This window comes from Schistocerca americana, chromosome 1 (genome assembly GCF_021461395.2).
Source record: "Schistocerca americana isolate TAMUIC-IGC-003095 chromosome 1, iqSchAmer2.1, whole genome shotgun sequence".
In the NCBI taxonomy this organism is placed as follows: Eukaryota; Metazoa; Arthropoda; class Insecta; order Orthoptera; family Acrididae; genus Schistocerca; species Schistocerca americana.
Window position 1 is genome coordinate 1,191,078,132 of NC_060119.1, and position 25,962 is coordinate 1,191,104,093.

The window sequence follows — 25,962 nt, forward strand, 5'->3', positions numbered from 1 at the left end:
TTACAGAAGAATGCTGAACATTTGGTGGCTAGATCACATAACTAATGAGGAGGTATTGAATAGAATTGGGGAGAAAAGGAATTTGTGGCACAACTTGACAAGAAGAAGGGACGCGTCGGTAGGACGTGTTCTGAGGCATCAGGGGATCACAAATTTAGCATTGGAGGGCAGCGTGGAGGGTATAAATCATAGAGGGATGAATATACTAAGCAGATTCAGAAGGATGTAGGTTGCAGTAAGTACTGGGAGATGAAGAAGCTTGCACAGGATAGAGTAGCATGGAGAGCTGCATCAAACCAGTCTCAGGCTGAAGACCACAACAACAACAACATGGGAAACAAACCACACTTTCTGAAGACACTGAGCGTCCTATGAAGACATGACGAGCAGTAATTTTCTGGGCTGACTCCAGATACACGCTGCAAAAAATAAATTGCAAGTAACTGCCGACCTGAGGAGTCTTAGGAGAGACACGTGGTATAGATACTTACTGTTCAATCTTAGGGCTGTCACCATACTGGATGCACAGAATCCCCTTCTTGTCAAGTAGGTGGCACTTGACTAGGCACAAGAGTTTTGTCTCTATCCATGTTGTTGATATTTTTCACCATAAGAATACAACAAAAAACTAGGGTAATTACGAAGAAGAGAAGTAGGCAATAACTATTTCTGATCGTATCCAGAAAATATGACACGGTGCGAAAGAGAACAAAAATAACACAGAAATCAAATGAGTGGAAATTTTAGTGAAACGATTGTCAGGTTCCAAATATATCACTGTTGGTTTTTCTCAGTATAGCACCTTAATACATTCATTTTCCTTGATATACAGTGACATTAAAGGCAATTTTAGATATGGAGAAACAAAATAAATTAATCGCAGAAGAAATGAAAGCTCCTGGCAGAGAGAGCAAATGGAACCGTGAAATATAACGAATATGAATATGAAAAAACAAACAGCACGAACCTTTGCTTATAGAAGGACAGTACTTATTTAACATTAAATGCAGATGTTAAATTCGTATATTGATTAACAAATACAATAATTGTTGGAATGAATGTTGACAGAAGTGAGATGAATACATAAATGCACTTGCTAATGGCAGTGACGTTTGCATATTATGCCTACGATTCCTTTCATCTCTTTGCAACAGACAGTGCCCTGCAACTGCATATCGATACAAACCATAACAATGGATGTATGTACGTATGTATGTTCCCTATCTCCTCCTAAACCACTGGACTGATTTGAATCAAACACATATCATTTACTGTCTGGAAGGATCCACTGTGGGAGTAAAACCTCCCACCTATCAAATGGTGAGTGTGAAAATTCATTGTAGCCCACTACGCGAGAATAGCCTTATTTCAGTAGCCCAATATTTGAGAGTGAGAGCAATTACAGACTTGCAACAAACTTTACACATAATTTCAAACCTTTTCAAGCTGACGACTCCGACAAAATTACGAAAAGAGAACTACATTTTCGCCGTGTAGGCAGTAACTCTGCTAAATGAAGCATGCCGTTTTAATTTATTACTTCTTTATTACTAACTGTATTCGTGACACACTTTGCAGACAGTATTCACGTATAGCGCTTGTCACTTAAAACAGTCCTACCTGCTGTACAATAAGCATTGTTTGCTAGATCACCACCTGATACAGCTGTCTTACGACTTATTCTTAAAATGAATAGTAGAAGCTTCTCTCTTGAGTTCAAATTTGGGAATTTATCTAACTTTAATCACGTCTTTAAGAACCTACCGGTTACGACCAGGTCTCTTACAGCGTCTGCTATTTGCGTACTAGTAGTTATTACTGACATATGCGGAGCTTGATTGTTGTTCTCTCGTCACAACGTACAAAAGCACACAGAACACATAAAACGATGAAAAATTGCTTCACACACCATTAAGTATAAAAAGTCACAGACCCATACTACAGACACAAATATTACACAATGATCCAAATCACACGTTTTGAAGTCTGTTGCTCATAATTATAAAATGTGTTTTCTCAGCCCGAATGAAATGAAAATAGAGGCAACAACAGCGGTTCCCGAGGCTGGTGTAGAATACAGACTGGGTAGCCCGGAGTATTACCACTCGAAGTCTAAGAACAGAATGAACAGATAGACAAAAGCCTGAGAGCAGACTGACATTGAACAGAATGTGGAGAGCACAGACTGACTAAAAATACGTTATGAAAACTTGCTCCAGGATATAACAGAACTTCGTTAATTTATAACAGTTCTCAAATTCTGTAGGTCAGAAAGTTCACCTTTTATTGGCTATTGATTTTGACATCATACTTCGCTTGTATATTATTTATCATGAACAGCATTTATTAAAATTTGCAGTACTCATTTATGCCTGAGCAGTGGGAATCCCGGGTTTATGGCCATCTATCTTGGACATTGAAATTTAGTTATTGAAAATTTAGTAATATTTAAATAACAACCCTTGCTTATCAATATGGGCTTCAATAGATTCAGAAAAATTAGGCAATCAAAAGTACAACACATTTATTTCGCATTAAATTTAAGAAAGACAACCATTTAAAACTCTAATGCTCCATCTCAGTGTTGCATTTTAGTTCAGTACGATTTTTAAAAGAGACACGGAACATCAACTGATACTGTTGTTGTGGTCTTCAGTCCAGAGACTGGCTTGATGCAGCTCTCCATGCTACTCTATCCTGTGCAAGCTTCTTCATCTCCCACTACCTCCTGCAACCTACATCCTTCTGAATCTGCTTAGTGTATTCATCTCTTGGCCTCCCTCTACAATTTTTACCCTCCTCGCTCCTCTCCAATACCAAATTGGTGATCCCTTCATGCCTCAGAACATGTCCTACCAACCGATCCCTCCTTCTAGTCAAGTTGTGCCACAAATTTCTCTTCTCTCCAATTCTATTCAATACCTCCTCTTTAGTTGTGTAATCTACCCATCTAATCTTCAGCATTCTTCTGTAGCGCCACATTTCGAAAGCTTCTATTCTCTTCTTGTCTAAACTAATTATTGTCCACGTTTCACTTCCATAAGCGGTTACACTCCATACAAATTGTGGTGTCACCGCCAGACACCACACTTGCTAGGTGGTAGCCTTTAAATCGGCCGCGGTCCGGTAGTATACGTCGGACCCGCGTGTCGCCACTGTCAGTGATTTCAGACCGAGCGCCGCCACACGGCAGGTCTAGAGAGTCGTCCTAGCACTCGCCCCAGTTGTACAGACGACTTTGCTAGCGATGCTACACTGACAAATACGCTCCCATTTGCCGAGACGATAGTTAGCATAGCCTTCAGCTACGTCATTTGCTACGACCTAGCAAGGCGCCATTACCAGTTTATATTGAGATTATAATTCATCTATCAACAAGAGCGATGTTCTCCAATTGTGGATTAAAGTTAAGTATTCCAGAAGCTATGTACTATTTTTGACTACTATAGTTACTTTACCTTGTTCCAGACCTCACGCCAGTCTGCGTGAGCTTAAACGCGTGCATTTCGGCCTCCTCTAGCTACACGGCGTTGGCTCTTCTGCCAACACATCACAAATACTTTCAGAAACGGCTTCCTGAGACTTAAATCTATACTCGATGTTAACAAATTTCTCTTCTTCAGAAACGCTTTCCTTTCCCTTGCTAGTGTACATTTTATATCCTCTCTGCTTCGACCATCATCAGTTATTATGCTCCCCAAATAGAAAAACTCATTTACTGCTTTAATCGTCTCATTTTCAAATCTAATTCCCGCAGCATCACATCAGCTAATACTATGCAGCAGAATTTCAAATGGATCAGTAAACCTCATACATCCGCTCAGATATTGGATAAGTCTACATATGCAGCAATCATGGCCAGTTCTGTCACATTTAATAAGTACGTTACAGTAATAATGGTAAACACTGTTAGTGCAGGAACAACCCAGCGGTTATTCAAAATTAATTTTTTTACCACTGCTGTCGTGCTGTTAAGTGATACAGGTGAGTCATTCTCATTCATTGTTCTACCACGTGCAACTTGTTTCGGGCAACAAACCCATTTTCCGGCCGGCTACTGGAATAGCAGATTACGTATTCAATAAAATGGTAAATAACGGATTATGTGTTATTGAAGATTGCCTTAAGCGTCCCTGAAATATTTGCATACAGGTCTTGTAGTAATGTAACAAATACGGGTGCTGCAATATATTGTGTCAATCTTATAAAACAATTTCCACTATTTCAGAACCACGAGAACTGGCTGCATAGTTCAGTGTCATTTATGTGGTTCTGCTGTCGGAAGTTAAAATTGCCAAAGTAATTAAGAAGTCAGCTTCTAAAGACGCTGCTGTCCGGAACGTTGATTTCTCAATCTGCTTTTGATGGTTCTGCATGTAATTGCTGTGGAGCTCTCATTATTAATGGATATGAGTCAGGAATCTCCCTCTTTTTGATACATTATTTGCACTGGAAAATTTCTGCATTTACAGTGCAGCCAAGTATCAGCCAGTGACTTCTTTCTGAAGCTACTGCAATTGTTTCGCGCTTTAGTGAGTAATCACACATCATTATTTAGTTGTTGAGCGCTCATTTTGATGTGGTAAGCGTTCCTGTGATTGCTCTGATCGAAAGGAAACAGGGTGTCAGTTTTGAGACGTCATCAGAAGTAAATCACTCTGTAACCGAATGTTATTTTACTTCTTTTCCTATTGGTACCATGGCACAGATAATTTACAGTGCTATAAGGGATAATACTAGGGTTTTTCGAGGGTTTAGTTCAACCCCAGATGCTTTTGCATATTTCATTAGCTCCAGGGAAAACTCATTTACGTCTTTGGGATCAGCTACAAAAATTCAGGGTACAGGACATCAATTTTAAAATACGCTATGACATTGGTATCCGCTGTGAAAGGAAAGAGAAGTTTCAAGTCCCATTGAATGGCACCACAGAGGACATCCTGAGAGTAAACCTAAGGTTGCCAAACGCATTGATAAGCCGTACAAATGGGGCAATAGACAGACTCATCACAATCAGAGACCAAAAAGTAGAAAAACTGAAGCAATTTTACTACCTTGAGAACAAAGGAGCACATGAGTACCAGATTAGCACGAGCGTTGCCGTGTAGTATCGAAGATGGGAAATTTATAACAATATACGCGTGGAACCTGAAGGGTTCGAAAACCGGAAAAGAGGAGCGCCAGGGAATTTGGAATGTAGTGTTACATTAAAAATCTGAAAATTCAGCTGAGTCATATGACAGAAAATGAGGAGCATTAGGTAGGAATGTATGGAATACCCAAACTAAATGAAGTGGCGGGATGACGAGACGTCTAGTACAACATCAGGGAATAACTTTCACGGTAGTACAGGCAGTCACCCATGACACCAGTTGTAGGTATTGACAGTGGTTATAGTATGTACTTGAAATAATTGAGAAAACTCATTTTCCTTGCAGATGTATTTTTATTTTGATTAGCATTTTGTGCATGTACTACCAATTTCAAGACAACATTGCCTCATATTTAGGTACCCGTTGAGAGTGTTTCATATATCGAACGCCGTAAGTACAGGGTGATTCAAAAAGAATACCACAACTTTAGGAATTTAAAACTCTGCAACGACAAAAGGCAAAGCTAAGCACTATCTGTCGGCGAATTAAGGGAGCTATAAAGTTTCATTTAGTTGTACATTTGTTCACTTGAGGCGCTGTTGACTAGGCGTCAGCGTCAGTTGATGCTAAGATGGCGACCGCCCAATAGAAAGCTTTTTGTGTTATTGAGTACGGCAGAAGTGAATCGACGACAGTTGTTCAGCGTGCATTTCGAACGAAGTATGGTGTTAAACCTCCTGATAGGTGGTGTATTAAACGTTGGTATAAACAGTTTACAGAGAATGGGTGTTTGTGCAAAGGGAAAAGTTCTGGACGGCCGAGAACGAGTGATGAAAATGTAGCACGCAGCCAGCAAGCATTTGTTCGCAGCCCAGGAAAATCGACTCGCAGAGTTAGCAGAGAGCTGCAAATTCCACAATCAACTGTATGGAGAGTCCTACGAAAAAGGTTAGTTATGAAACCTGAACGTCAACTACCCGAGGCGATGGATCGGCCGCCAGGCAGCCCGTGACAGAGCACTTCATCACTGGCCTCCAAGAAGCCCTGATCTTACCCCCTTCGATTTTTTCTTATGGGGGGTATGTTAAAGATATGGTGTTTCGGCCACCTCTCCCAGCCACCATTGATGATTTGAAACGAGAAATAACAGCAGCTATCCAAACTGTTACGCCTGATATGCTACAGAGAGTGTGAACGAGTTGGGGTATCGGGTTGATATTGCTCGTGTGTCTGGAGGGGGCCATATTGAACATCTCTGAACTTGTTTTTGAGTGAAAAAAAACCTTTTTAAATACTCTTTGTAATGATGTATAACAGAAGGTTATATTATGTTTCTTTCATTAAATACACATTTTTAAAGTTGTGGTATTCTTTTTTAATCACCCTGTATTTTAACTCTTCTTCCACCAAACGAGTGCACAATCTCCTAAATGGCATCGCGGAGTTGCGAGTCTGAGTAACCATTGGGGTAAACAGATAATTTCCAAAGGTGCTAACTGCGTTTAGTTTTATTCGTTCTCGTCTCTTCATTTTTTTTGCGGTTTCTTTTAACGAATAATTTATCTGCAACAGAAAATATAATCAGTTTAGTCACTTAGCTGGCACTGGTCAGACGTAACTGTTCTAACGCCGCTCATTCAGCCATCTTGAACAATTTGCTACAATGAGATTTTGTAGGCCCTACCGAATTGTGCGCTAACGCATATGCTGGCGAGAGAAATTGTCAACGAAAAGAGATATGTTTCCATTACTTTGGTTAAGTATTCTGTATTTAATACATATGCTTTTAGTTCCAAGTGGAGATTTCGATTACGTGCTATGGAAACCTTTTTCCGAATTGTCGCTTGAGAACTTACGGATCTGAAATCTAAAGCATTAATATTCAGAGTGAATATGGCATTAAAAATGAAAAATTGTGTTCTATGACAACCGTTAATAGCAGAAGCAAAACATACGTACGCGCAATACATCACGAGCCAAAGGTAACGTAAGAAAAGAAAAAAAATTCTACGAGCATCTTTTTGTAATGAGACTATCACACAGTACGATAAATCTCGTCAAACATCCTCCACTCGCTGCGGCGAAATGACTTTTGCTCGAATAAGCATATAAAAGCTGATATGCGGTTCTAGGCGCTACAGTCTGGAACCGCGCGGCCGCTACGGTCGCAGGTTCGAATCCTGCCTCGGGCATGGATGTGTGTGATGTCCTTACGTTAGTTGGGTTTAAGTAGTTCTAAGTTGTAGGGGACTGATGACCTTAGAAGTTAAGTCCCATAGTGCTCAGAGCCATTTGAACCATTTTTGTATTCGGTACGTACTTGGCTCCGCTAAAATGGCTGAGAACCTTTGGTGTAACCGCTGTTCTGAGATTAACAGATTGTTACAAGAACGAAAATGGTGGCAGGCCACATCAAATGAGGCATAATCAGTCTAAGACTGTACTTTTGACCTGTTTACAAGGGCGCCGCTAGCATTTTGTTTCAGAGGGGTGCGACTCGATTTATACATTACATTATTACGACGTAAGTTATATCAGCGCAGTCTTACAGTAATAGGTAGATAGACCTAGTTATACAAAAGCAGGCATTTATGTTAAGTTTAAATTGGGCGGTATTCGAATATCAATATGAATATGCTTCTCGCGCCTGTATTTGAATCTGCATCTCTCTGCCAGCGCCACGTTCGCTACGCAGTGTGCGTGTGTGCATGTGTGTGTGTGTGTGTGTGTGTGTGTGGGGTATGAGGGTGGGAGCGGGTAGGGTTTAGTGGCTGGGGGCGGGGGGGGGGGGGGGAGGGGGGAGGGAGGACACTGCAGAACTTAAACAATTCACTGGTCTGCCTAGTAGCCGCTAGTAATTTTGTACAACGATGATGATATTACGGCACCAACTCAGGTATTTTATGTTTGTACTTGTTCCCAAGTTAATATCTGTGTCATTTATTGTCTCTACACATCAAATTACTCTCTAAAGCTGAATTAGTGAAATTCTTAGTAGTTATTGTATATTGTGTATGCAATATATTCCTCACGAATCGATTGTTTGCTGCTGTCATGTTTCATTCAACAGCATAGTGGTTGTAATGTAAGAAGTGTGATAGGAATGTGGAGTGTTTCGCGGACTGCAATCCGTAGAGTATCGAAATGGGATTTACTAGACATACTTCTCACTATCAGGTAGGGAATATTCACCAATTTCTGGTGAACACTCAGTATTTCAGGTTTAGTGTGTAAGGATGCATACAGTATTCAATAAAAATATCTTCTTTTTCTTGTAGGTTCCAATGAAGATATTCTACAGCACGCATCGCTCGATATCCCGGCAGTAGCACAAATAACTCGTTTTTAGATACTGGACTGTGTTTGGACTCATTTGAAGTATATCCAGAATGAGATATTAATTCTGCAGCGGAGTGTGCGCTGATATGAAACGTCCTGGCAGATTAAAACTGTGTGGCGGACCGAGAATCGAACTCGGCACACAGTTTTGAACTGTCAGGAAGTTTCATTTGAAGTTATTAAGAAATCCTTGAGCTATTAGCAACTCGATCAATTTTAAAAATTATTAAAGTCGTGATGATAAAGGAGATTTTCGATCTGAAAAGGCTGTTTGGTTACATTTCGTCAAGCTGGCTTTGACTGAATGCTTGTTAATAGTTAGTGTGTTTCTCGATTAAATCTGAGTTTTTCCAACTGTTGTGCGCCTCAACAGCGTTGATGGGGCAACTTAATGGCGGCCATTGGTTAGTTAGTTACATTTTTCATAGGTCACTTGGAAGATACTTTTATTGAAATGATACGGAATAAGTCAGTTTACAAGGTACCGTGTAGGAACCAAGTATATCAGCATCGTATTTTCTTTCCATAGGAGTGCTAAGTTATTAATCTATGCATTTCACTATTAGATAATGTCAAAGTAAATATCTACGTATGTGAATAGGAGCTATGCGAGTGTGGAATGACAGTAACAGTACGGTTAATCTACATGTCAGAAGGAACGGAGTGTGAGGGAAATGTGGCTCAGTTGCAGTGAGGATCTTCTGGTTAATTTTATTTATTTATTTTTGCGTTCAAGTGTAAGTATTTATAGGAAATTGCTCTTTCTGTTAAATACATGGGAACTAATATTTATGACAGTGTTTGTACTTTTGCACTGCCAGTGAATATGTTGCTAGAAGTATTTAATTTATTTACATTGTGTTCCTATTTTATATAAATGATCTAGGTGGTAATGTAAGCAGCCCCCCTTACATTTTTTGCAGATGACGCAGTAATTTACCGTCTAGTAAAATCATCAGACGATCAATTCCAATTAAAAAATGATCTAGAGAGAATTTCTGTATGGTGCGAAAACTGGCAATTAGCTCTAAACAAAGAAAAGTGCGAGGTCATTCACATGGATACTAAACGAAATCCGATAAATTTTAGGTATACGATAAATCGCACAAATCTAAGGGCAGTCAATTCTACTAAATACCTAGGAATTACAATTCAAAAATGGTTCAAATGGCTCTAAGCACTATGGGACTTAACATTGGAGGTCATCAGTTCCTTAGACTTAGAACTACTTAAACCTAACTAACCTAAGGACATCACACACATCCATGCCCGAAGCAGGATTCGAACCTGCGACCGTAGCAGCAGCGCGGTTCCAGACTGAAGCGCCAAGAACCGCTCGGGCACAGCGGCCGGCAATTACAGTTACGAGCAACTTAAATTGGATAGACCACGTGGATAATATTTCGGGGAAGGTGAAACAAAAACTGCGCTTTGTTGGCAGAGCACATAGAAGATGCGAGAAACCCACGAAAGAGACAACCTACATTACACTTGTCCGTTCTCTGCTGGAATATTGCTGCACGGTATGGGATCCTTACCAGGTAGGATTGACGGAGGACACCGAAAAAGTGCAAAGAAGGACAGCTCGTTTCGTGTTACTGCACAATAGAGGTGAGAGTGTCACTGATATGATACGCGAGTTGAGGTGGCAGTCATTGAAACAAAAGCGGTTTTCTTTGCGGCGAGACCTATTTACGAAATTTCAATCACAAGCTTTCTCTTTAGAATAGGAAAATATTTTGCGTACACCCACCTACGTAGGGAGAAATGATCATCATAATAAAATAAGAGAAATCAGAGCTCGAAGGGAAAGATTTAGGTGTTCCTTTTTCCCACGCGCAAATCGAGAGTGGAATGGTAGAGTAGTAGTATGTAAATGGTTCGATGAACCCTCTGCCAGGAGCTTGAGTGTGAATTGCAGAGTAACCATGTAGATGTTAATGTAGATGCATATGTTATACTTTACATTGCTTACTGAACTATTTCTGCATACTTTTTGATGCTACGTAGCATAATTTGCCCCGGATTTAAAACGTTAGTAAATCGTTTCCCTGTGCCAAAAATTTTGTATCTAAAGCTTGCTTGGGTTGATTTCAGCAGTGCTGCGCCTATAAATGACTGACAGTACCGATGTAATGTAGTCTATTAGGAGGTTATCACGCTAGATAAAGATAATACTCCTTCATGGCCATTACACACCGTGCACTGAGTTGATAAATAATGTTTACACATTCACCAGCATAACACCTGCGGTATAAACCACGAAGTAAATAGTGCGTATATGTGAAGTTCCACCTTAAAATTATTTTGAGCTTCCAAAATCTCGTATAGTTAGTTGTTCCTGATCCGATGGAAATAACTGAATGCCGCGAGAATTCCGACGCTCGCTGGAGTCAGTTCACCTGGCCGACCTAATCTGCGCAGTTTAATCCCGACGGGCAGCCGTGAATAGCCGAGCGCAAGGGGGGCTAAATTAATGAATTAAGGAAATGGGACTGGACAGCGATTTAAAAATGCTCTTCCTTTTATTAATGCCCAGTGAAGCTTTATAGCGGAAAGGGGAAACCGAGAGGGGAGGATAGCGTTGTGTCCGTGTGTGCGTGCGCGCGTGTGTGTGTGTGTGTGTGTGTGTGTGTGTGTGTGTGTATGTGTGTGTGTGCGCGCGTGAGCGTTTGTTCATGTGTGCTTGTCCACGCTGGTGCGGAAGCTGCACAGTGCCCTGCCACCCACGCACACACACACACACACACACACACACACACACACGCACACACACACACACACACTTGGGCAGAGAGGGGGACAAAACCGGACCACAGAGAAAGCACACCCCAGCTCGCTTCTGATTTGCTTATCACAAGTGCCAGGCCCATTACGGCTGACACAAGAATTAAACAAAACCATTTTAAAATGTCAAACGCACGCGGCCAGTTTTAATTACAACGATAATCGGAGCCCATTATTCCGGTGACGTCACCGGCGATCAGGCGCCGTGCCGGCGGAAATGAATGACCATTAGAAAACAGGGTGCGATAATACAGATATAGGGGGCAGTGGCGTACCCACCTCGGAGTTATCTGACGGAGCGGTACTTTTTCGGAAACTGTTTTCGGCGGACTGCAGAAGAATCGGCTTTGAGTGACTCACTTCGAGCTGAACTTACCTCACTAATGTAAATGTGTCTGATCCCTCATTTAGTATGTGACGAATGGTCTTCCCCAAATCCGCTGCGTTTTTATGTCGAAATGCTTGTGTTGAATGCCACATTGTATTAACGTCCACCTATTCTTTAATGAAACTACTTATCTGTTAATCTAAGGATGTTGTTCCGAACCTGAGAGTAATTACCCACAAGGGGTGAAATCAATTTTTTTGAGAGTAAAAACATGAAACTAAATAATTTTTGAAGAGCATTAATGTTATCATTATTTCGTAAGTTACCAATAATTAATTTTTTCTCGTCAAGCATCAATGCGTGACACAGTGTAATGTAAATTACAGTTTATGAACATTTTCTTCTGACAATCCATCTGCTACACACGTACTGTGTGTACTTTGTAGGATGCATCTATGATAGTAATGACTGATATGTATGCGTCACATAGCTCAAATATCGCATAAAAATTCCAGCAATAGGCCAGAAATAACTTCATTATACACTTCACAACAACAAATAAAATAACTAACGTTTCAAATCGACAGTAACTATTTAATGGCTACACACAGCTGTAGGATGTACATATTATTATTATTATTATTATTATTATTGTTGTTGTTGCTGAGTTGCGGGGCCATACTCTAAGCACTGGCAATGTGAAGTATGTCAATTTCTGCCAGTTCAGAAGTAACTCCAGCAATCAAGTGGTTTAAAAACAATAAGTATGATGCAGGCATTTCAACTTGATTGATTTTAAATGGAGTGCGCATTGTGGGTAATACTGGTGCCACTAGGGAGAAGGTTGATCCAGAGCAAATTAGTTCTGTAACTAATTTTTACACTGCAAGTGGGTATGTTTCCTTTCCAAGAAGCAGTTGTAGGTATCAATGGCAATGCACTGAGAACTGCTTCATCCTTCTGCATAAAGAGGTTGCCAGAAATAAGCGGTGATTTGCGTCAATGAATCATTAGTTCAATAAAACACCTACAAAAAGTAAATACAACTTACCTTTCGTCAATTAAAAAATGAAAGCGAAGAAAGAACTATTTCTTTCTAGAAGTTATTTAATCATTGATATTGGTGGTTGGGTGGAGTGGGGAGGTGCTAACTAATATCTGATTGCACTCGGGCGTAATGGTCTCAGAAATGTTGCGATCCACTGATCTAAGAAGTGAACGCGCCTTACCTGAAACACTGCCTGTTCTTTGTATGACTGGCCCTAAGTTTTTAGTTTCCTCTTCCACTCTCACCATGTAGCGTGGAACAGTTTCCATCACAGCGGTGACCGATGAGTCCACTTCATCCAAGATTCTTCGATTTTACCAGTAGGTCTCCTCCATCTTCCATCCATAAATGAAGAAGTCATACAACGTTAACCTGCCTTTGACATGTTCCACGTCTGCCAATCTTTCTACCTGGGAAGCTATCATCCAACCATCTGAACAGTCATTTGAGAATGTGGAGACACACCAATTTATATTAAATGAAGTTTTGTGGCGACTCCCACACCATGTTATTACGTCTACACACACCTTGTAACATTCATTTTTGCGTGCAAAGGAAAAAAAAACTGGCATTGCAAGACCCTGTACTCCTATACTACACCCGTTTCTTCTGAGATACCCGCGCCTCTTCAAGATAAATATGAAGATTCTCACCAGTCCAGTAATGCAAGAGGAAATCACTTGCCGCAACATACTGTCAAAGTGTAACGTCCAACAGCCACCATATTCCACAAAAAATATTAGTGAATACCATCCTACTGTCGCATTATTTATGGAACAAATTCTTAAACGTACTGATGCTTCAGTTTCTTATAGGAGATATCTTTCTTCTGGCCGGATCTACACCAATAGCTGTTGGATGGCTTTCTCAAGACCCTTTGTAACACCATAGCTCTAATGCTCTACTGATTTATTTTGCCTTTTTGTTTTGTTTAATGTTACATCGTTGAGTTTCTGTAAATGTTGTTGAATTGAATCGATACCATGTGAGTGGTTATCGTTTTCTGTGTAAAAAACTTTGATGTCATGGTTTGATTCTATGCAATGCAGTGTATCTATTAAATTCTTTGTCTCATTTGGATGGAAAAAAAACTTAATGTATATAACTGTAATTTTGTTTAAATAATTTTTTGTAGGAATACCAATATGTGCAGATGTTCTGTTTTAATTAATACACTCCTGGAAATGGAAAAAAGAACACATTGACACCGGTGTGTTAGACCCACCATACTTGCTCCGAACACTGCGAGAGGGCTGTACAAGCGATGATCACACGCACGGCACAGCGGACACACCAGGAACCGCGGTGTTGGCCGTCGAATGGCGCTAGCTGCGCAGCATTTGTGCACCGCCGCCGTCAGTGTCAGCCAGTTTGCCGTGGCATACGGAGCTCCATCGCAGTCTTTAACACTGGTAGCATGCCGCGACAGCGTGGACGTGAACCGTATGTGCAGTTGACGGACTTTGAGCGAGGGCGTGTAGTGGGCATGCGGGAGGCCGGGTGGACGTACCGCCGAACTGCTCAACACGTGGGGCGTGAGGTCTCCACAGTACATCGATGTTGTCGCCAGTGGTCGGCGGAATGTGCACGTGCCCGTCGACCTGGGACCGGACCGCAGCGACGCACGGATGCACGCCGAGACCGTAGGATCCTACGCAGTGCCGTATGGGACCGCACCGCCACTTCCCAGCAAATTAGGGACACTGTTGCTCCTGGGGTATCGGCGAGGACCATTCGCAACCGTCTCCATGAAGCTGGGCTACGGTCCCGCACACCGTTAGGCCGTCTTCCGCTCACGCCCCAACATCGTGCAGCCCGCCTCCAGTGGTGTCGCGACAGGCGTGAATGGAGGGACGAATGGAGACGTGTCGTCTTCAGCGATGAGAGTCGCTTCTGCCTTGGTGCCAATAATGGTCGTATGCGTGTTTGGCGCAGTGCAGGTTGAAACGTCCCCTTTGAACAATTCTACATAACTGTGCTTAACCTGACACACAATATTTTTAGCGCAACGCAATCTGACTTTCAAAATTCCCTACAAAAGAATGGCCCTGACTAACATTAAACTATACCTTTCACAAATCACTTACCTCACAAAAATCTTCGCTGCTCAAGCTACTGCAATACAGCAAGCGCCACTACTGCCAGCTAAATAAAAGATTCAAACTACTAAAGGCACTAACTACTGATAGGGATAGTTAGCAAATGAAAGATATTAATAGAGAACAAACAATGTATTTACCTTGATATCATCACAAGTCATAATATATATATCAGTTCATGACAAATTTCAAAACTCCGCCATCTCTCTCCCCACATCCACCACTGCTGGCGGCTCACCCCCAACTGCGCAACGCTACGCGCTGTTCACATCCAGCTGCCGCTGCCCAACACTACAATGGCAGACAACAATGCAAACTACCCATAGACTGCACACAGCACAGCCAGTGATTTTCATACAGAGGTGGCGTTACCAATAAAAAACCTAAACAGCATACTTACATAGCCCCCATGCTCCCCACAAAAATTTTTTACATATTGGATTGGGCAGTGGCCAATACAGATTTGAAAAAAATTTTTTCATAATTACAATAACAAAGAAATCAAATGCACACACTTATTGATACAATGTTGGTCAAAAGCTAAAATTTTCTCACAGTCCATAAAGATAGTCCTGATTCATCACAGTAAAATAGCAGTGTTTTTCTCAAAGTCTGAGCAGTAAAAGAAAATGCACACAGAAGTAGTGGATTTCCATGCTGTCTTGAAGAAGTAGTGTTGTCCTTCCAACGGAAAGACAGTGCTGACTCTCGACGTGCTGACAGGTAGCGGGCCACAACAGAGCAAACCCACTGCAGAGTCAGTCGAAGTTTTGATGAATATTGGTAGGTAGGTCATCACAGAGCAGACCCACCGTAGTCCTGGTAGAGATTACGATATTGGTGGGCCACCAGAGGTGCAGACCCACTGCAGTCCTTGTAGAGATAGCCAGCAGCCATCTGTTGTGACTGTGCAGGTGCACAATCACCATTGAAGAGTCTTGCGGATAATATAGCAAGTCCATAAACCACCACTTGTGCACTCACAAAGTTTTTGAAATTGTCCTTAGAACCAGCAATGCTGTTATCCAGTCCCTTGCTGAATCATTAACACACGTGCAAACACTATCAGTCCCTACTTCTCACATATTGTCCATGTACTATGACCAACAGAAACGTGTGCAGTGAAATGTTACTTAATTTGAAGAACTGGTAACAATTACAATTTGGTAACATAAAAATACAATAACAAAGGTACACAATACATCATTAAAAACATAACAATATAGATAACATTTGTAGTAATAGGGGCTTTACAAAAGAATAGAAATAGACATATACATCAGTGGAATTATGACATGAGTACATACATAAAGGATCACAATTACTTTCGAAACATCAACTTCACACATGAGCATTAAACAGAACGGAATTAACAATATCTAACATCTTTACAAAGTAAATAACATATTATTAATGCCAATTATATTCGAGGATAACAGTATTCCTCATCATAGTGAATGTAGCTTAATATTAAAAGAGAAAAAAATTCTATGAAACTGTACACAGAGACAGGAAGAAAACAAATACACAAGGGTACACAAACATATAGTGGGATAACACAAAAGGGAAAGGACAGGGTTCATTTTCAGTGTAACATGTGGTACTGCAGTCCAACCCAAAACTTCATATATCTTTCCTCTTATTTCATCCTTTGTTTCCACCCAAAAAATTCTATCTAAGCATGCTTTCTGTATTTATATGTTCATACATTTCTTACCTCAACATTTATTTCCAAGAAAATCCTACCTAAACCTGTTTTCTCAATGCATTTCTTTACCTATTCTCCATAGTCAGTTTCTCACATAGTCTACCCCCTCTTAAGCTAACTTAAATCTACTGAGCTCAGATGCTAAACTAAGGGACGAGGCAATGCAGCAGCACGTAAAACAATTATTATAAACAGCAATGAAAAAAATGGAAAATTGCAAAGCAAGCTACAGTATAAATTAGCAAAAGTCAAATTCAATAACACTATGCCTGGCAAACAGCAGCAACTTATACCTAAACATGACATAGCGCAAGCAGAAAAAATATTACACTAAAATGGCCATGTCTAATACCTACGTCACATCTTAACATTAGAGTGATGCATCACAATTTATTCTACAAAAGAAATTACCAAGTACTTGAAAAGAAAATTATAGATGCAGTTACTGGTATTAGTCACTTCTTATTGTTCTCTCCATTCCAAGTGCTCCTTTTTTAAAGAATGTGGATCATAAAATAATTATTTAATAGATCTGTTGACAGAAAGTGTTCACATTAGCAAATGCATTTCATTTTATAAAAGCAATGCTGCAACACAGCTGGAAACCAGATATCAAATGAAATAAGCAACTATGAAAAGCAAAGCATAAAAATATCATTCAGTAGTCATGTGACATTTCATAAGTTAGTAGAAATTCTCTCAACTCTCATAGAAAGACGCTTGTCATAATCAGGTGTGCAGATGTACGAATATTTCCCATCAATTCATAAGCATTTCAGTAATTAGCACAAAGTGCGAGTAATCATATGTTTTCAAGTAACGAGGGTGTCGCATTAGCGATGAAAGGCACACCCTAATGGCTTGTTCTCCAGGTGTTTGACACGTCCCACGTCCCCTTTTTTTTTCTACCTGTGCCGCTGAAAAGGGCTCGCAATAATGGCTTTTTCTCCAGGCGTCTGACACAGCTGGGTGCCCGCGACGCATTACGTGCAGGTGGTCACTTAACTTTCGTACGGAAATATTTACGACAGGAGATTCTGCTACCGTTGCAGTCTCATTTAAAAATATTTCACAGGTCAAGAATTAGCGTTGCAAATCTGTAGAAACAAAATCCTATAAATATAAGTGTCCAAAAAAAAATATTCGTCAGCATTGTGATACAGTCACACATTTCATAACTCTTAAAGTACGTTTCTTGGTTTCCAACATCCTTTTCATAAATCAGAGTCCCTAAACACTACTCATTATTCCTTACCTCATTATACATATACATATTCGTCGACACTTCTTCAATATTTCATCGTGAGGAATACGTAGCATAATAAACATTCCTCAACAACATAATACACATCGTCGTCGTAATAATAACATCATAACACCTCAGTCAAATCTCAAAATCGTCGTAACTTCCTCCAATAATTTCTGAGCCTAAAAAAATTCTCTGCTCATTTCAATAGTGTCATCTACCTCAAACGTACTTTAAAATCATGCTCCCTTACGAAATACGTCATTCAAAGTTCTCATAGTATCACAATGATTCCGAAAAATATGAGCGTTTCTCAAAGTACAGACAAAATACAGTTTCATAAGTGTGAAGTTACCCAACTGTGTATTGCGTAAACATGTGTCACTGATGTAGTAAAAAGAATGTTTGTTTCTCTGTCAAATAATCAGATAGCTGTGTAATTCTGTGTTAGAGAAATATGGTACCGATGTGTAAAGTTGTATAAGCAAATACCATATTAGTTAGGGTTCCTTGTGGTTGCCACACACATGGTACACAAAGTAAGCGTGTACCCCCCTGAGGATTAATGTAATTATACCCTCAGGTGTTACAGATTACAGCAATGGAATGAAATGTATCACGCAAAACTTTCTTTGTAATTCAAAAATCTTTAAAAATAAATGTTTTAAGTATAAAATTGATCACTCAAATACGTGTACTGTAGCGCTAAACTGTGCGTCTTGTAACATAATCTCTGTGGAAGTGTCGTAGTTATCGTCCTCCGAAAGCTAAGTTCTGCAGAAGTCAATGTACTTACCTCATGATAAACAAAAGTGAAATGCTTTGCGTATAGATATCATAGTTATTATGGTTATTGGCGTGATGAAGAAAGTACTGTACAGTAACGTATTGTTGTGCCACAAAAAAGGCTGTCTCATTGTTGCTATACCACAAAAGTTACTACTAAAACCTGTTTTACTTTCCAGAAGAATTCAGAAAAACTGTGCAGATATAAAACAGATACACCGCAAAAGCAACATTGTAAATTGTCACTCATTAGTAACGTCGTGATAAAATCGTGTAGCTGTCACATAAACTAACCTCTGTGTCATCTGGTATCTCTCAGAAAGCACTTTAAATTCAGAATGTATTTTCAAATAAACCAAAATGTTGCATTAAAATCTCCTTAGCAGTACTGGTAAATGTTCTAAGTATGTGAGCCTTATAGTCGTTACGTAATCGTGCAACTAACAAGCAAGAATGTACAAATACAATAACACTGTGACGTCTGTTCACTATAACAATGCAATCGTAATTCCTGTTTAAAAATGTTCCCTAGGTTCTAGACTGGATATTTAACTTCAAACTTTGTTGCATGTTAACAGTTTCTTAAGTCTGACAAAGCATACTAGTAATGTGAAGTGAAAAGTTTTATGGCAAAGACAAAGTTAAAAAGCAGATTATCTTTCAATAAACGGTTTTACATGTGAAATGTGGTGTAAACCTTTACTCTTCCTAGTACGCAGAGTTTCAACTTCAACGCAATTATCATGTGGTATACGTCGGATTCTGTAAGGTCCATTGTAAACTAGAAAGAATTTGTGACTCAAGTGTTTCTTCTTATGTGACAATGAATGAGCTTTAATGAGAACTTTCTGACCAATATACAATTTCTTTGTATTTGCTTTACCGTGTAGTTTTCTCCTTTTGTGTGCTGCAGATTTTATATTTTTAAGAGCCAAATCAATTATGTCTTTGTGTCGAAGTTTACGTGTATTTGGGAAAGGTACAAGCTCTCTGATTCTGTTCGGTGGTTCTTCATTCTTTAGTACAAGAGTAGGTGGTAAAGCAGTGGAATCATGAGGCATTTCATTCAGCACATTTTGAAATAAGTGTAAATATCTGTCCCAATGCTGATGCTTTCTGTGACAATAAAGTCTGCAAAGCTTATTGATTTCTTTCATAATCCGTTCAGACGGGTTACAATGTGGTGAGTACAATGAAATAAAAACAGGTTTGATTTTATGGTTGCGAAGCATGCGTGACCAAACAGCAGATCTGAATTGCGGTCCGTTATCTGAAATGACTTTACTAACGTGTCCAACTTCACGTAAGAAATTTTTAACAAAGGCGTTGGATACAGACCGTCCAGTGGCTTTACGTAACGGTGTGAAAGAAACAAATTTTGAAGTAAGTTCAACAGCGACTAGAACGTACGAAAATCCATTAGATGTTCTGACAAGCGGTCCCAAGAGATCAACAGCAGCAAATTCTTTTAATTTAGAAGGAATGATAGGAAACAACGGAGCACGATGTGAGACAGTAGATGGTTTCGCCTTTTGACAAAGTTTACAAATAGACAAGACTCTTCGAATTCGCTTTTCCATATTGTTAAAATAACAAGTCGTTCGAAGAATATGATAACATTTTCGTGGACCAAAATGTGCGTAGCTGAAATGAATGTACCAAATGAGCTTATTAACAAAATCGTCAGGAATGCAAAGTACCCATAGCTTGTCATCAACAGTGCAGCGTTTGAACAGTATGTTGTTTCTAACCAGATAATAATGCCGAATCTGTGTGTGTGTCCTTTCATGCCATTTGCTCTTGATGTCTTTCCAAATCGGATCTTTATCTTGTTCATGAGCAATGTCCTTTAAAGATGTGGTGATGAAGTTTTCAAAGGCGACTTTCTGAATGTAAAGAATACTGAAATTTTTCTCGAGGTTGCCTTCTGTGGTACTTTTCTCAAGCCCAGCCGGTGCGCGTGACAGTGCGTCCGCAACAATGTTCTCCTTGCCGGGAATGTAGACTATTGTGAAGCGGAATTCTTGCAGAAACAATGCCCAACGTTTTAACCTGTCATGATTTAATTTTGAAGACATAAGAAATTGTAATGCACGATGATCACTGTATACTTTTACGTGCTTACCAGAAAGAAAGAAACGGAATTTGTTAAATGCCCAAACGATAGCTAAAGCTTCTAATTCAGTAACGGAATAATTTTTTTCAGATTTGGTTAGCACTCGGCTAGCAAAAGCAATGGTTTTCTGAATGGTAGTGTCATTTTCTATGGCTTCTTGAAATAAATGGGCACCAAGACCGACTTTAGAAGAATCCGTGCTAAGGCAGAAATCTTGTGACAGATCTGGATGAGCTAAGATTGGCGCGTGAAGTAACGCTTCTTTCAAAGAATTGAATTCCAATTGTGCTTGTTCGTCCCAGTTCCAAATAGTATTTTTTCCAGTGAGAGAACAAAGTTTTGGTGTAACAAGAATTTGCATATTCAGAAAACGACGGTAAAAATTTACGAGACCTAGAAAACTGCGGACTTGTCTTTTTGTGGATGGAACTGGAATGGCTCTGATTGCTTCTAACTTTTCAGGATCCGGCTGAATCCCTTCAGAAGAAATAATATGTCCCAAAAACTTCACCTTTGTCCTACCGAATTCAGACTTTTCCAAGTTAACTGTAATTCCAGATTCTGCAAAAATACGTAACAAACTGTTGAGGATGCGATTATGTTGTTCCCATGAAGCTTCTGCTATCAGAATATCGTCCACATACAAGGTGATGTGACGTTTTAAGAACTCAGGTAATATGGAATTTAACCCACGAATGAATGCTGCCGAAGAAATGTTCAAACCAAAAGGAAGTTTCCGAAACTGATAACAAACGCCGAAACAAAGGAAAGCTGTGTATTTTCTACATTCTGGATGAAGTTCGATCTGATAAAAGCTGGATCTGAGATCAATGGAAGACAACACTTTTACACCATTAAAATTTTGAAGAAGTTCTTCTAACGTTTGCGGCCTGTCTGTTTCAGGAATAATGATCGTATTGATTTGTCTCGAATCTAAGACAAGCCTGATCGATCCATTTTTCTTCTCAACAACATGTAATGGATTGTTGTATGAGCTTACTGCAGGCTCAATAATGCCCTCATCGAGCATAGATTGTATTTCTGTTCTAACACGGTCCCTGCTGCAATTACATATGGTCTAACACAAAATTTAGTATGCTCACGAACACGAAATTGGTATTGAAATCCCTTGATTGTTCCTGTTTTATGAGTAAAAACTGTGGAATGTGCTTGTAAAATCTCAAAAAGGTCCTGCCTATCAGTGTCATTACAATTCTCAATTGTTTGAATTTTATTCTGAATTAACTTATTAGTGTCAAATGCGCCGTCGATATCATCCCTGTCAGTACTTGCAGAGTGATTGTTAGTGTCTAGTTCCGTAGAAAATTCCGAACTGTTGTCTAACAGAACGTAAAGCCGATTAATTTCCTCATCATGGTTTGAGAGCCAATCTTCAAATTTCAAAGCTATTGACTTACCTTCTTTTTCTAAAGTTATTTCAGCATCGTGAAAGTTTAAGATTGCTTTGTATTCATTCAAAAAGTCTACTCCCAGTATAATTTCCGTCGACAATAATGGAACAATAAGGAAGTTCGTAGAGAAGCTGTGGCTTTGACAAAAGAATTCTAGGTTGGTTTGTTGGCGTACATCTACACTTTTTCCAAAGATTGCACCTTGTAATTTAATCTTACGTAACGGAAGTGTGGGGCAATCGTTCGATTTGTTGCATTTGCTAAAGGCTGTTTCACTGATTACTGAAATGGGACTGCCAGAGTCAAGTACTGCCGTAAATTTTACGTCATTTACTGTAATGCAAATCACAGGATATGCAACGTTGTTATGTTTTACGTTGTGTTCTTGGAGTAAGATGTCCCTAATATCTTCCATTTTTACGTAATTACTAGCTACGGCAGCTGCGTCGTTAGTGTCATAAGAACGTTTTGTGGCTGCCAGCGGTGTGAGTCATTGCCTATTGTCTCTTTGTTGGCGCGCGTCGTTATTGGGGTTTGGAGACCTAACTTCTACAAATTCACCGTGACGAGAGGGCCCTGCTCTGTTTGAATCCCGCCAGTTCTGATGCAATTCAGGTCTGTCGTTACGATCATATCGTCTGTCGTCATGTCGGTAGATTCCATAGTTTCTTTCTTGTCGGTCACATGGTGGAGAATTTCTCCCTGAATCGTAACTGCGCGCTGGTCCGTTGCGTCTAAAGTTATTCTGTCTCCCTTGATAGTATTTATTTTGGTTCCCATATTGTCTGTTTCTCTTATTGTCTCTGTGATAGTCATTACCACGGAGAGGTGATCTTTCCCTGTAGTTATTACTACTCTGCCAACGGTTGTCATACGGGTGGTGTCTGTTTTGGTCACGATTTGTGTTGTGAGAATAGCCTTGTCGTGTCAAGTTATTACTTCTTTCATCGCGGAATTGCGACGGATGTGACCTGTAATTGTTGTGTTCCTGGTTTCGCGTTCCGCGATTGTCAGTGTCAATTTCTAATTCTTGTAACAGTCCCTGAAATGCTTCAATGTCGTCTTTGCAACGTCCTGCCAAAATAATATGTCGTAAATGTTCAGGCAGTTTGATTAAGCAAATGCGGATGAGTTCTGAGGGGCTGTATGGGTTTGAAAGATACTGATTCTTATGCAACATGTCTTCAAAATATTTCATAAGACTGGAAAATTCAGATTGTTCGAAACGTTTCATCATTATGATGCTATGTTTTACACGGTCTTGTGTGGCTTGAGACCAATATGCTGAGAGGAAGGCATGGTAAAACTCTCCTTCACTGTGGCAATCGTGAATTACCGATCGCATTCTTACAGCTGGTTCATTCTCCAAGTAGCCACACATAAATTCTAATCTGTGTTCCAACGACCAGTTGGGAGGAAAACAATGAGAGAATTGATGGAGCCATGCTTGTGGATGAATGTCGTTGCCAGAATTCTTAAATGTTTTGAATTTACGTGTAGTAATGAACAGCTTATAGTCAAAATCATCATGTCGGCGAGTAGCATATCGGTCATTGTTACGTCGTGTCGGCGGTTCCATATCGAAATTCGGTGCACATTGCCAGTTTCTTTCATAACTTACGAAATGCCCTGTGTTATTATTTTGCGTCTTTTCCGTATTTCTAAGTCCCTCTTCCCGTGTTGGAGCGCGAGTGTCCTCTGAAATACGTAATTCTTGTATTACCTGTGTCAGCTGATCTTGTACTTCCCGGATTTCTCTTTGGTGTTGTGTATTAATTTGATTCTGATTTTGTTTGAATTTTCTTATTTGTTCATACTCTTCTGTGTCAGTGAAGGCTACGGGTCTTGTGTCATTCAGATCATCACCTACCTTTGTAGATAAGTTAGTGACCTGATCCGAAAGTTCGGCTACTTTCTCCGATAGTGTACTTATTTCTTCAGTGTGTTTTTCTGAACCAAGTTTCAGAGTATCTACTGTGTCCTTAAAGTTTTCCTGAGTTTTTGCAAGTTGCGTAACCGAATCGGTAGATGCAACTGAGTCAAATTTAGCTTGCAAGGTCTCATGATTTTCATGAACAATAATTTGCAGTTCTTTTATGGCTGCTTCGTGATTCTGTAATGCATTTTCATGCCGCGAAAAAATAGGTTGAAAATGCTCACAAATTTGTGTTTTTACGTCATTACAGACTTTTTGACATTTCGATTCAATGTTATGTAACTCAGTAGTTAAATCTTCACGTGTTTGTTCAAGTGTTTGTTCCAGTGAGTCTAACTTTTTAAGATTTTGTTCCACTGTGTCTAACTTTTTGAGATTTTGTTCCACTGTGTCTAACTGTTGCTGTGTTTGTCTCTGATTTTGTTCCATTTGTTGCATTAATTGCAATAATAATGTATTAGTGTCTGGAATCTGTTTCTCTACGCTTTTCGGCAGTGCATTTGCACCGACAACATTCACATTTTGACAAGCAGAAAATGTGTCTTGACTTATTTGAGAAAACGGTGATGACCCAAAACCTGAATCTACAGTATTTGCGAAATTGTGTCCTGTCATTTCGGATTCCTGAGGCGAGCTGTTGCCGACCGATCGATCGATAATGCTTCCCTCTGCACTAATTGTTTCACTGTCCACGCCATTGTTTGCCGCCCGCTCCATTTCCCTATGAACAGTTACCAAATTACTACTTTGAACATCAGTTAATTCATTACTCGGTGGCGCTAACACACTGCTTTCATTTTCACTGTCATTTCTCAGTTTACTTTGGAGCCTAGTATTACGTTTTTCACACGCCATTATTGTCACAGTATTTCACACAACACAGAAAAACACAATTTGAAGATCAAAAATAAGAGAACACATTAACATAGCACTGAAAATAATATCTAGTTAATTGCAAGCGCAGCTGCGAAATACTTGGTGCAAATCTACATGCATGCCACAACTGTTTTACTGTACAACAATGAAAAACTACAACTACAAAGGAAATTCTCTCTATGATTACGCGCTACCAATAAACAAAATCTACACTAATTACACAAACTACAACAAAAATCAGAAGATTCCAGTGAGGTATCCTAGGCTAAGGGTCGCCATATGAAACGTCCCCTTTGAACAATTCTACATAACTGTGCTTAACCTGACACACAATATTTTTAGCGCAACGCAATCTGACTTTCAAAATTCCCTACAAAAGAATGGCCCTGACTAACATTAAACTATACCTTTCACAAATCACTTACCTCACAAAAATCTTCGCTGCTCAAGCTACTGCAATACAGCAAGCGCCACTACTGCCAGCTAAATAAAAGATTCAAACTACTAAAGGCACTAACTACTGATAGGGATAGTTAGCAAATGAAAGATATTAATAGAGAACAAACAATGTATTTACCTTGATATCATCACAAGTCATAATATATATATCAGTTCATGACAAATTTCAAAACTCCGCCATCTCTCTCCCCACATCCACCACTGCTGGCGGCTCACCCCCAACTGCGCAACGCTACGCGCTGTTCACATCCAGCTGCCGCTGCCCAACACTACAATGGCAGACAACAATGCAAACTACCCATAGACTGCACACAGCACAGCCAGTGATTTTCATACAGAGGTGGCGTTACCAATAAAAAACCTAAACAGCATACTTACAAGGTGAGCGCCACAATCAGGACTGCGTACGACCGAGGCACGCAGGGCCAACACCCGGCATCATGGTGTGGGGAGCGATCTCCTACACTGGCCGTACACCACTGGTGATCGTCGAGGGGACACTGAATAGTGCACGGTACATCCAAACCGTCATCGAACCCATCGTTCTACCATTCCTAGACCGGCAAGGGAACTTGCTGTTCCAACAGGACAATGCACGTCCGCATGTATCCCGTGCCACCCAACGTGCTCTAGAAGGTGTAAGTCAACTACCCTGGCCAGCAAGATCTCCGGATCTGTCCCCCATTGAGCATGTTTGGGACTGGATGAAGCGTCGTCTCACGCGGTCTG